Source organism: Pseudophryne corroboree, chromosome 2 (assembly GCF_028390025.1).
Source record: "Pseudophryne corroboree isolate aPseCor3 chromosome 2, aPseCor3.hap2, whole genome shotgun sequence".
Taxonomy (NCBI): domain Eukaryota; kingdom Metazoa; phylum Chordata; class Amphibia; order Anura; family Myobatrachidae; genus Pseudophryne; species Pseudophryne corroboree.
In genome coordinates this window covers 581,021,320-581,035,200 of record NC_086445.1, presented here as the reverse complement: position 1 = coordinate 581,035,200, position 13,881 = coordinate 581,021,320, and the positions used below count along the sequence as shown (strand labels likewise).

General features: G+C 45.5%; 1 long non-coding RNA gene across 2 annotated transcripts in view; it reads left to right on the top strand.

Moving 5' to 3' along the window:
• Positions 1 to 366: 366 nt before the first annotated feature.
• The window catches only part of LOC135036876 (uncharacterized), a 42,949-nt gene continuing 29,434 nt past the window's right edge, over positions 367 to 13,881 (top strand). For both annotated transcript variants that reach the window (XR_010231514.1, XR_010231508.1), the window contains exons 1-2: positions 367 to 431; positions 1,744 to 1,824. This is a non-coding gene — a long non-coding RNA (uncharacterized LOC135036876). The remainder of the gene's footprint in view (positions 432 to 1,743; positions 1,825 to 13,881) is intronic.

Here is a 13,881-nt window from a genome sequence, read left to right as displayed (position 1 = left end):
TGGGGAGAAATGTGATTGATTTATGTGTGAGCAACATGATTTACAGTATGTGGGGAGCAATGTGATTGATTTATGAGGGGAGCAATAGGATTTATGTGGGGAGCAACATGATTTATGTGGGGAGCAATGTGATTGTTTTTTCTGTGCAGCCCAATGTATGTGTGGATTTTTTATTACTGTGAGGCCCAATGTGTGTTTTGGGTTTTTTTTTCTGTGGGGAACGGATGGTGTGCCTTGGCAATTTTAAAATATTGTTTGGTGTGCCGCGAGTAAAAAAAGGTAGAAAATCACTGGTCTAGTGATTCAAAGTGCAGAATATCCTATATTTAATCTGCAGCTCATCTAATTAGCTTCTTTGACACACCGTTCAGATATGCTACAATCAAAATACTCCTTATGTAGCAGTCTGTGAATTAAGATGTCAAGAATCAGTAAGTATCTCAAAAACATCCTGTACTGCAATTTTCTTGAAAGTGAAATAGATATATAGAGAGGCTGGGATGATGCGCCCTCCAAAGCCAATTTCAAGAAGGCTGCCAAAACAATATTTTATAGTAAATATTGTATAGTAAAGGAAAGGCACTCCAAGCATTACAATTGCATAAACACTCTGGTTTGTTTGCAAATATAAGCAATGTTTCAGACCTGTGTGATCCTTGTTCAAGATGAAAGGACCATGGCTGTGATTCCAATTTGTGTGCAATGCTGATGTTCACGCAAGTAAGCAATTATCTGTAGACTGTGCATGCACTTTGAACGCACTGCTCACGCACCAAGATACATTTGGGATGCTGCTCGCAGTGAGGATTTAAATGCAGTGTGATTGACAGTAAGGGACCATTTGAGGGAGGTAACGGGGAGTGGCAGCAAAAACGCATGAGTATCACAGTAATTTTCAGTGTGTGTATCTGCTGTCAGCTGCAGTCATGTAGGTAGAGAAACATGATGCCAGCGTCGTTACTGCCGCGGCCAGGCTGCATAACCATAGACTGACTAAGGGAGTCAATGTTTCTGCGTACGTGTATGCAGTTGCTGAGGACTTTGCAATGGCTCTGGTGGGCTTTCTATATTCTTTTCTCAGCAGCTGCTTTACTTCTGATGATTAGTCTGTAGCATGAAAAATCGCAGCTGTGTAGGCAAGTGTGTACAAATCGGAATCACGCCCCAAGTCCTTACACACACACACACACACACACACACACACACACACACACACACACACACACACACACACACACACTCTCTCTCTCTCTCTCTCTCTCTCTCTCTCTCTCTCTCTCTCTCTCTCTCTCTCTCTAACTTCAGGTGCAGGTTCCTAATACATTATATAGCAAAATATCCAACCGGACTCAATTAGACCAGCACTCCAATAATACTGTATCATAAAATATACAAAATGTATTAAATGACCAGAAAAAGAAAAGAGGCCAAATTCTTATCGACAATGGCATGTTGACCTTTGCTATCAGAATTTCAGGCACATCAATAAGACTGTCGATAAGTATTTGTTTTTCTCTTATTTTTTGTGATTCAATAAATCTTGTATCTTTTTCAATATAATTGAGTGCTGGCCTAACTTGTTGCTTTGGACTGGAGTATTATATGTTGGTCATCGTGACTGACCTAGAGCTTTTTATTGCCTGTATCTTAAGTATTTAAATGATACACTGCTTTAATATATTTGAATACTGATGAATAAAAACCGTAACTATGTATTAATTGCTTCTTTTACCTGACTATCAGGAGAATCTGCTCTGCACTGACTTGTTATGAATGGGATTTGTTAATCTACAATATCAATGAAGATTAGAGGTGAATACCTTGGTAAGAGATTTTTGTTTGTGTACATATTACATACATTTTCCTTCTATGATTCCATATGTCTGGGATATTTTGTTTAGGCATTTCCTTTAGCCACTTAACTGGCTAATATTTTTTTTAAAAATTCACAAAATTGTTGATTTTTTTTTTTTATTATAAAATTATGTTAAGAGTTATTTAAATCTGATTCAGTATAACGGTATTACAAAAATATGCAAATGTGTTAATAAAATGATACCACATAAGAGTTTAATAGCCCTTATCAATATAATTGAATCATTTAAAAAATCAGCAGTTTTGGGAACAAGGTTGAGAAAAATAGTTTATACAGTAAAAAAGAAACAAAGTTTACAAAGACATATAGATACATATAATCTGCTCCACTCCAGGGATAAATAAAACTCAATACCAAGGAAGTTATTCCAGCGTTTCAGAACTAAGGGCCTAATTCAGACCTGGCCGCTGCAGACTGAAGCCCTGTGCTGTGTGCACACGCGCAGCAGCCGCGCTGCTCGTGCGCACACACATTGAGATGCGACGGCTTCTCACTTGTGCGATCGTATCTGCCTAATTGAGAGGCAGAGGCGGTCGCTTGCATGTCGGCGGCATTTTCAGGGCACAGTCTGGACAACGTAGGCATGTTTGTGGGGCGGGCCGTGGTGGCTGCGTGACATCACACGCAGCCGCTGTGTCCCTAAACATGGCGGGAAGCCGCTTGCCTATGCAGCTAGTCTAGCAGCCTGCGTAGGCAGAGAGCTGCTTGGTAGGTGCGAAAGGATCACCGCTGTGCGATGCTTTTGCACGTCTGCTGGGGAGAGGGGTTGTTCAGAACCTGGCATTCATGGCATACTTGCCCTATGCTGGGCATCCCCCTGCATGTCAGATTTGGATCGTAGATATGCGCTTTTTCGCACATATACCATCAGGTCTGAATTAGGCCCTCAATTGTTCGATGAAAGAACAATTGCGTTCTGAATAACTCTTGCAAGAAAATAAGGCAGCAGCAGCAGGGGGTGATCACCCATGACTTTGCTGGCTGGAAGGGGGAGGCAGGATTGCTGGATGATCCTATTAGACTTGCCTCTTGAAGCCATCCATGGCAGTACCTGTCGCTGGGGAAGAGAAGGGAAGCCGCAGCTTCTTTGATCCCCCAGAGCTCGGTGCTGCATGAAGCAGGTCTTCCGGCTGCAATGTGGGCAATACTTTTAGGATTGCCATTCTGTACCCCAGCCCTGGTTTTTCGTGCGCCTCAATTTACATTTACAGTTGTTCCTAATTGCATTGGTTGTATTGGTTTTATACAATAAATACAAATTTCTTGTCAAGTTAATAATTATTGAAAGCCGAGAATCAGTTACGATGAGATGTCACTATGTGATGACCGACGAAGAACGTCAAACAAAATAGAAAAGAGACTTCTACTTTGGTAACAGGACAACAAGGCATTACATGACCATGCAGGTGGTTTGTGTTGCTGAATAAATTGTAAGTACAGTATCTTCAGCCTGACATACAATTGAGCTTTTTTAAAGCCACATTGGATTAAAGATGTACTGCCAAGAATTGTAAAGGCCAGTACTCACTGGCCGATGTCAGAGAGATGTGTGCTGAGCGAACCGCTCAGCACACATCTCTCCCGGCGCTCAGCACAGCGCGATCTGTGCTGAGCGTGCGGGGGGAGAAGGGGGGCCCGCTCACTTCACCCAGCGGGTGAAGTGAGCGACCCGCTAGATTGGCCTGCATGCAGTCCAATCTAGCAGCAGCGATAGCGATGCGCGGGGCTGCGCATCGCTATCGCTGAGGGGGCTACACACGGAGCGATCGTGCTTAAAATCTAAGCAATCTAGTCAGATTGCTTAGATTTTAAGCAGCGATCGCTCCGTGAGTACCCCCCTTAATACTGGCCAGCCCATTCATTTAGCACTGGTGCCTGACTTCTCCCTGTATTTCTCATACGTCCTAGAGGATTCTGGGGACTCCGTAAGGACCATGGGGTATAGACGGGATCCGCAGGAGACATGGGCACACTATAAGACTTTGGGTGTGAACTGGCTCCTCCCTCTATGCCCCTCCTCCAGACCTCAGTTAGACTCTGTGCCCAGGAGTGACTGGACACACACTAGGGGAACTCTACTGAGTTTCTCTGGAAATACTTTTGTTAGGTTTTTTTATTTTCAGGGAGACCTGCTGGATATAGGCTCCCTGCATCATGGGACTGAGGGGAGAGAAGTCAGACCTACTTAAAGGCTCTGCTTCTTAGGCTACTGGACACCATTAGCTCCAGAGGGTTCGATCACTTGGTGCGCCTAGCTGCTTGTTCCCGGAGCTGCGCCGTCACCCCCCTCACAGAAGCCAGAAGAAAGAAGCCGGGTGAGTATTAGAAGACAAGAAGACTTCAGTGACGGCAGAAGACTTCAGTAACGGAGGTACAGCGCAGCGGTCGCGCTGCACTCCATGCTCCCACACACCAACGGCACTCACAGGGTGCAGGGCGCTGGGGGGAAGCGCCCTTGGCAGCAAGTTACTGAGGGTCAAAACCGCTGGCAAGAGAGACATATTCGGTGCTCGGGCACCGTGTACGATACCCCCGCCAGTGTAAAGCAGCGGTCGCGCTGCACGCCATTGCTCCCACACACCAACGGCTTTACGAGAGTGCAGGGCGCAGGGGGGGCGCCCTGGGCAGCAATATATACCTCTTTGAGTGTGGCAAAAAGCATGTATACAGTGTGTAGGTACTGTATATGGACCCCCGCCAGTATATATTAGCGGGGCTGAAGCGCGCCGGGAAGGGGCTGAGCTTAGCCCTCACAACAGATTCAGCGCCATGTCCCCGCCAAAGCAATGTATCCAGTACAAACGAGGGGGGGCACAGTGTTTTAGTGCTATATAGAGAGAAATATAGCTCTATTTTCGATAATGGGCGTATAATCATTGTTGTTGTGCATATATCTCTGTGTGTTCCTGTCAGATTTACCCACTATAGCTTTTTAGTCAGCATATATCGACATGCGTGAGTGCTCTGTCACAAGCAGCTGTGGGGATCACTGTCGGCATCGCCGACGCCTGTTGGTACTTGATTCAGGAGATGCAGTATCAGCAGGTCGGTAGTTGTATGCTTGTCAAAAGTAAACACTGTATGGGAGACACAGTAGTATGTGGGTGACCCTGTCGGCCACCAACTGTTATTACTGGGTGTAAATTAACATGCTGTAACTGCCTTATACCTGTATATATATTTATAGGTATGGCATGGTTCCATGAGCCGGTAGCTCGAGCACAGACATGGTAGTATATGTGGGGGAGTGTTATTAAAATTATATATGTATGCTTCCCTCAGAACCCTCGGGGTTGCAAAAATGTTATTTTGCCTGGTTACTACTCCCTGCTGTCAAAGAATACTAGGTTTTCTGTCGGCCATAACTTTCCTGGTAGATCCACAACTGGGGCATGTCAGTACATGGTCATACACATTCAGAATACATTAATGTCACTAGGGACCCGACGGTTCTGGACAATCCGCTTATATGTATGTTATATATATATATATATATATATATACAGTGTATAGTTAGGATATGTGTGATAAATTGTGTATTACATTATGTATATTCATATTATGATTTATAATGAATGCTGAAGTAATAGTATTCCTTCTCATGTGCTGGTCGCTCTGTTGATAAAGCTCTAGGTCGGCCGTGACGAATTGGTCTCAGATCCTCACAAGGAGTCCGAATGTTTATTCTTTTCCCGCCGCGGATAGAATACTGTGAAAGTCAACTCCTGGTCGACACGGGGCCCTGTCACAAAGGATCGTATACAGGAAGCTAAGTGATATTTTATTTCTATGCTTTGGACTTATTTGCATTACATGAACATGGGGGAGTGTTTATATTCGGAAAGGCATCCGATAGAATTACCCTAAGGCGAGAGGGGATGTTCCTTATGTTGGTTCTTCTCTATAACATTGCGGCAGGCTGCCGTGCGTATACAGGAGGTGTGGCCGGGGGAATGATGAGGCTGACTCCGAGAGATACTGGAGTTTCTTCCTGGGACGGTGTACCGCTGTTTGGGGATTCCTTAGTTCAGTCAATCGCGGCGGATACTCCTGGAAAATCTAACTTCATGAGTTAGTCTCCTTCACAACGGTTGGTGACGCATTCTTTTGTTGGATGCAGTCGTTTTAACCGGTTTGATACTGTTCTTTTTTCCTTTTCTGTGCAGACAGTGGAAGGTGAAAAGGTAAGAGTTCTGCAGCCTTGTTAGGTTCGCAGAAGCAGATGTCGTTTTATGTTTCTACCACATCCACCACATGTCGCTGAGTCTAGCTGGCTGGAGCCCACTCCGGTGGGAACTCGTCTACTACTTTTCAGTCATTCCGGGAATAGACTAGGACCTGTGAGTTAATTATAGAATCTAAAGGGGGACATTCTGGCGTTTACAGATGTTTCCCCTCACTGATTTTTCAAATAGATCTGGAAGGGGAGGTAGTACGCGACGCCATATCAGAGGTGCGTCAGGTTCAGGGAATTGTCCTGCTGTCCCTGTTTTAAAAAAACACGAAACAAAAAAAAAACTAAGTGGTTTAAATGCGTTGCTCTCCGCATTCAGCTTACCTGGGTGGATATCCAGGATTGTCTTTGCCATTTAACCGGAGTGATGGCAGTAGGATGGTATTCTTTCAATAGTAAGAGCCACTGTTATTCTCTACTGAGACACTCTCCTGATTAAGGCGAGGTCAAGACACAAGTGGTGCAAATCCTTGTTTTCTCTCTGACTGTTCTTCAACACAGGGGAAGGCTGTTATTCCCAACGACGCAGGCGTCGGAGGTGGGTATCAGAGTAGATACGGAACGGTTGAAGTTCTGTGTGTTCCTGTGGAAAGAGGTCTGAGGATCCGGAGTCGGATCAGATTTGCAGTGACAATCCATCAATATGTTCCGTTGATGAAGATCGGTGCGGCCTAAGAGGCCTTTTCGGTGAGCAGGTCAAATGCCAGAGTGTTTTTCACAGGGCCAGTTGGAAATGTGGTCCGGTTCTCACCTGCGCATGCGCCGGAATATAATCCTATTGGTTTTTGCTCCTGTGGTGTCGGCTCAGTTCTCACCTCCTAGAGGGAGGAAGGTTCGGAATCCAGGATGAGATCCTGGTGTCCATGCAGGCAGATCTCCGAGACTGGGGAGCAGTCCTTGCAAGGGAAGTATTTCCAGAGGAAAAGGTCAAACTGGGAAGCTTGTCTGCAATAAGCGTTCTTGAATTAAGAGCTATTTTCAGTGAACATATGCTTCGTGATCTGCCCGTGTTATTTCTGGCGCGACTTGACAGCAGTGGTGTAAGTAAGCCGCTAGGGCAGAACAAGGAGTAAAGCGGCAATGGCAGATGCCGAAAAGTTTTCCGCTGGGTGGAAAGACTGGTAAACGCTATATTAGCAGTCTTCGTTCCGGATGTGAACGACGGAGAAATAGATTCCTCTGCAGACGCGATCTCCATCCGGGAGAAATACAGTCGTTATCGAGAAGTTTTCACTGAAGCGACAAGTCTTTGAGGAATGCTTCAAAAAAATTGGACACGTTGGCGTCTCGCCTCAACGAGAGATCTCAGAGATATTGTTCCAGGTCAGAGGACACTCAAGCTATAGCAGTGGACGTACTCGGGACACCTTGGGTGTTTTCAGTCGGTCTATGTGTCCCCTCCGTTTTCACTCTTCTGAAGGTGATAAAAGTAAGAAGAACAAAGGTTCAGGCCACCCTCATTGTTCCGGTCTAAACAAGGAGGGCTTGGTATTCAGTTCTTCAGGATTTACTCATAGATAATCCCTGGCCTCTTCCTCTTCGTGAGGAACTGTTACAACAAGATCTGGGCGTGTATCAAAACTTACCGCGGCTGCGTTTGACGGCGTGGCGGTTGAACACCATATCCTAACCAGAAAGGATTTTCCCAGTGAAGTCGTCTCCACACTTCTTCGGGTTAGAAAAGGAATAACGGCAAAGCCTTACCACCATGTTTGGAGAAAATGTGTGTCTTGGTGTGAATCCAAGAAGGATACTACGGAAAATTTCAACTGGGTCGTTCTTCTCCATTCTTTGCAAGCAGGTGTGGGAGCAGGCCTAAAGTTAGGCTCCATTTCAGTGCGGTTTTTGGGCTTATAAATTTTTCTTTCAAGAAAGAATTGGCAACCTTTCTGGAGGTTCGGACCTTCGTGGATGGAGTACTGCACATCCAACCTCCATTTGTGCCCCCATTGGCACCGTGGGACCTTGACGTGGTGTTGCGTTTTCTTGTGTTACAATGTTTGGAACCTTTATGAAAGGTTGTGTTAAAACTTCTCTCTTGGAGAGTGGTCATGCTTTTGGCTTTGGCGTCCACGAGGCGGATGTCGGAAGTAGCGGCTGGGTCTCACAAGAGCCCCTGTTTGATCTTCCAGGTGGATAGAGCGGAATTGGGAACTCGGGTAATAGTTCTGCCAAAAAAGTGGTTTTGGTGTTTTGCAGAAACCAGCCTATTTGAGGCCTGTGGTTACTTAAGCACTGGCTGATTCAAGGACTCTCGATCTAGTCAGGGCATTGAATATTTATGTCGCCAATTTGGCTCAGATTGGGGAAACAGAGGCTCTGTTTGTCCGGTATGCCCCCAGCATGATTGGGGCGCCTGCGTCCCTGCAGTCTATTACACGGTAGATCTGTGATATGATTCGGCGTGCTCGTTCTACGGCTGGTTTGCCATTACCGAAGTCGGTGGTGACCCATTCTACTAGGTAGATGGGCTCTTCTTGGGCGGATCCCAGAGGATCCTCGCCGGTTCAACTTTGCCGAACGGATACTTGGTCGGGTTCAAACACTTTTGCTAAGCTCTACAAGTTGGATACCCTGCCTGATGGGGACCTCATGTTTGCTCAATCGGTGCTGCAGAGTCGTCCGCACTCTCCCGCCCGGTCTGGAGCTTTGGTATAAACCCCATGGTCCTTACGGAGTCCCCAGCATCCTCTAGGACGTATGAGAAAATAGGATTTTAATACCTACCGGTAAATCCTTTTCTCTTAGTCCGTAGAGGATGCTGGGCGCCCGTCCCAGTGCGTACTGTGTCTGCAGTTATTGGTTATGGTTACACTCTTGTGGTGTTTCTTTTTTGTCAGGCTGTTGCTGACGTTGCGCATGCCATGGCATGCGTTGTCTTATTATTGGTTGTGTTGACACACTGGTTGTGTTACATATTCTCTCAGCATGTGGCTGGGTATTGTTCATGCCGTTGGCTGGTATTCTATTGAATGCCACGTTCTGCGGTAAGTTCGTGGTGTGAGCTGGTATGACACTCACCGTGTTTAAACAATAAATTCTTTCCTCAAAATGTCCGTCAACCTGGGCACAGTTTTCTAACTGAGGTCTGGAGGAGGGGCATAGAGGGAGGAGCCAGTTCACACCCATTCAAAGTCTTATAGTGTGCCCATGTCTCCTGAGGATCCTGTCTATACCCCATGGTCCTTACGGAGTCCCCAGCATCCTCTACGGACTAAGAGAAAAGGATTTACCGGTAGGTATTAAAATCCTATTATTTCTGTGCACAAGCTAGCACAACAAGATCCACTTAGAGCTACTGTACTAAGGTATTTCATGTACCATTCCTCTGTATCACGAATTTCAACTCCAGCCCCCAAGTACCCCCCAACAGGACATGTTTTATGAATTTCTTTAATCATACACGGATACTGGACCAGTAATTGGGATGTAGTCAGGATCCGATTTTCCTGTATCTGTATGATAGAAATGCAGAAAATATCACTTGGACTGGAGTTTTAAACACACTATATGGTTTGAAAAATAAAAGCTCAATTTGGGCTACAGCATTGTATCTAAAATGTGTTGCACAGAGACCCTCATACATGGGTTACATTTAACAGAAATAAAAGAATATACTATACATTTTATACACTTTTTATTTATTGTTTCTGTAATGTGTCATATTTTTGATAGTATGTTCGTAGAGATCAGTGATAACTGACCACTTATGGTGAGTAAAACACTATGTAAAGTACACAAAGTAAGAAAACCCTTAAAAATATAAAAGCTACAGTCTCATTATAAAGAAAATAAATTGCAAGTTAAACTGGTGTAGGAATGCCCTCACAGGCACATTGTTTATGGTTGCTCTCCTGGAATCTCCACCACATATTTTCTGTCAGTGAAAAGGAATTGTATTTACTGTTCTAGGGACCTCTGCTGTAAGGCTGTAGAACACCCAAAACGTCCAGTGTATGGGTAAAGAAGCAAGCCAACTTTTTACTGATGACCGCTACATTTGACTTGTCAACAGATGTCTGTAATTTTATTCCCAATGATTGTTCTCTAAAGCGTAGATTCTGTCATGTTAAATACTTAGACCAGCTGCTAACGAAAAACCCTTTTTCTTTCCTGTATTGGGTTGGGGTAATGTGGAGCCTGTGTAACCCCACTGGTTGCATCTCCTCAAAAATGTTAAACTTTATTATAATACCCGTTCTGTATTGCTTCATTCAATACAATGTGTGTTAAATGCACTGAGGTGAGTGGAGTGATGTCCAGCTTGCAAGTAACATAGACACATGTCAAGCATAGACATTTGTCCTTGTCTTGGTCAATGAAAATCAATCACCTGTAGGTGCCCATCCTAATACAGTACATATACTGAATATTTGTTCCATCAGTCACAATCCAATACTTTTTTTTTTGTCAAGTACATTATGACTTTGCTAAATAGTAAGATAGTAAGAGACCTTAAATTTCCATGATATCTCAGCTCCCAATATACAGTACAACATATATTCTATTTAAAGAAGCTATGGAATATATGTATCAGTACTGTATTTATATTCATTGTTAATTAAGTCAACATTTTAGATACTTTTGTTTGTGTAAGAGCCCTAAGGCAGGGATTCATAACTTCCGCCCTCAAGGCACACTAATACTGCTTTTACATCTAAATGCCAGGTCGCTTCTGGCATTTTGTAGTCTGCTCCCACCCGGATTCGACTTGGCTGAGACCCCTTTCAGACTGGTGGCAGGGCCCGGCTTATTGCCAGGTTGGTGACGTTAGTTGTCACGTGTGCAGTGCTGGCTCTAAGAGATGAGATCATCTCCTAGCGCCGTCTCTCTCAATTCCGTAAACAGGTCCTGGGTCACAATGACACGGCTTGCCCATTTACACTGCACCACAACTCGGGTACTTCCCAAGACCAACCCTGCAGGTAGCCGGGTTGGATACCCAGGTCACTGGACCCAGGTAAACCCTTTTCCACTGACCCGGGTTTTGAGCAGCAGTGGAAAAGGGGTATAAAGGGGCCTACACACTTAAAGATTATCTGTCCAATCAGGCTGGTTCGAACGAAAATCTGGTAATGTATGAGAGCAAATGATAGTCGACCATTTGCTCCCAAACACTGGAAAACAGACAAAAAATGGTCGTTCAGACAAATTCGTTAAATCAGTTTGATTAAACCAATTTGTCTGAATGACCATTTTTTTCTGTTTATTCCTTTTACTAGTGTTTGGGAGCAAATGATTGACATTTGCTCTCATACATTACCAGATTTTCGTTCCAAACAGCCAGATTAGACAGTGTTTAGATACCTAAACAGTTCATGTTTTAAAGGTATCCATGATTGAGCATAGATGGTTAAATCAAATTGAGTGAGATATTAATTAAGTCAGCTGTGCCCATGTTTGGCTGTCCTTAAAACCAGGACTGTTAGTGTGCCTTGAGAACCAAGGTTCGGAAACACTGCTTGTTAGGGATCATGTAGAGTTGCACATATGCCATGAGCATCTACTTGAATATGTTGTGTCAGATTCCGCACAAGGGGGGTCATTCCGAGTTGATTGTAGCTTTGCTAAATTTAGCACAGCTGCGATCAGGCACTTAGACATGCGGGGAATGCCCAGCACAGGGCTAGTCCGCCCCGCATGTCAGTAACACCCCTTCCCTGCAGAATTGCAAAAGCATCGCACAGCAGCGATGCTTTTGCATTTCAGGAGTACTTCCCGGCCAGTGCAGCTCCTGCGGCTGGCCGGGAGAACCTCTTTGCTGCCCGGGGCGCAGCGGCTGCGTGACGCAGCCCACCCCCCCAACGGTCCGGCCACGCCATCCAGCCCCCTCCCGCCCAGCGACCACCTCTGCCCGTCAATCTGGCAGAAACGATCCCTAGGCAGCGACGGCCTTCGGACGTCTGGCATGCCCCGGCGCACTGCGGTGCCGGCACATGTGCAGTTCTGACCCGATCGCACCGCTGCGAACTGCAGCGTGCGATCGGGTCGGAATGACCCCCAATATACCAAACTGTACAACTATAATATGTGAACCAGATGGACTTCAGACACAACAAGGGTGGCTGTGATGATGCAAAGAAACCGTAGAGATGTAAAAGTCACATTACCCTATTTGCAGGGGCATCACTGGGGTCAGTGACACCTGTTTGCTGGAAAGCGCCTACCCCCATTCCCAAAAAGCGAGTGTGGCCTCATGTGAAGGGGCGTGGTCTTGCAGCCTGACCTCCGTTTTCATCACTCTGGAGGCGGAGATGCTGGGTTGCCCCCAGTGACTCGTCTGGCTGCACTACCAGCTCCTGCACTGTGATAGGAGCCGAGTGCGGCACGTAATGTCAAAGTACAAAGTCATCATTTTGGTGTCACCCCTCGGAGAGTGACACCAGGGTGTGGCCCGCATCCGCCTAGTGACGCCACACGCCACTTACTATGCACGTTGCATTTACCATATAAAACATAAATTAAATAGATATTAAATTTAAAAGAAACTAAATCAAATACAAGCTTCTATTGTTTTCACCTCTTGAAAATCAAACTGGGCAACCTTTTCTTGCTACAGTCAGTTGGAAATACCAGGCGACCAAGTCAGAAAGCCTACCTTCAGCAGCTGGAAGACCATCTTCCAGCAGTCACTGGACTCACATAGCATGGCCATCCTCTGTTGACTCATGGCTCCACCACCCCAGCTACCTCCTACTCTTCCCGTCTGTTACTGCAGGAAGAAATTCTCTTCCTGCAGCCTGAATTCTGATAGATCACTGCAGCCCAACTCTGCACCGCTTCCCACGGCCACAGAGATTGGCAATCATGACAGGATCTCCAATCCAAGGATTTTGCATTGCGTATCGTTGCTCCTTGAAAGATATGGCTCCTGACAGGTGTATATGCATCTGTGTCCAGGTCTGCCTAATACCCCTTTCAGACCGCTTTGCCGGGTGGCACCCAGGGTTTGTACACAAGTCTTTCCCAGGTGCAACCCAACAAGGGACCCCTTTCAGACGGCGGCCTGACCTGGCATATTTCCAGGTTGGTGACGTCACCGCTGATCCGTGCAGAGGCGGCGCTTGTAGATAAAATGATCTTCAAGTGCCACCTCTGCCTATAGTTTGAACGGGTGCCGGGTCGCATTGACCCGGCTTACCCATTCACACCTCACCACGACCCAGGTTGAAGTCATGTTCAACCGTGGTCGCTATCAGAGTTGAAATACCGGCTTGCTTGACCCGGAATATTTCAACTAACCCACTTCAGACTGCACAGCAACCCGGGGTGGCAGCGCTCACGTGCAATAACCCGGATTGTTGCTGACTGTCTGAAAGTATGAGTCCTAATTACATGAACATGCATTATTGCTTTCATGCCCTTCAACACCTTCATTTCAGTGTTCCTCTTATTTAGGGAGTAATAAAAAAAAATGTTGAGCAAATGTGTCTACAGTGTTTTTTTCTTCAATAAAAAAAATTTAAAAAATAAATTCTGCCTACAGCATTATTGGTCGACAGTGACTAGGTGGACACCTGAAATAGGTCGATGCGGTCATTAGGACAACATGTTGACATGAGTTTTTTATTTGTTTTTGGTGGGGGGGGTTTTCCGTAAAGTGACCAGAAACCTCAATTAGTGCACCGTTTACCCTTGCAAGGCTGGCAGGTTACTATTCCTAATCGTAGTCCACATGGATCGTAAAGTATGAAAAAGTTCACAAATGTGAAAAACTCACGTCAACCTTTTCATGTGTCGACCTAGTGACCATGTCAACCTAATGCATGTC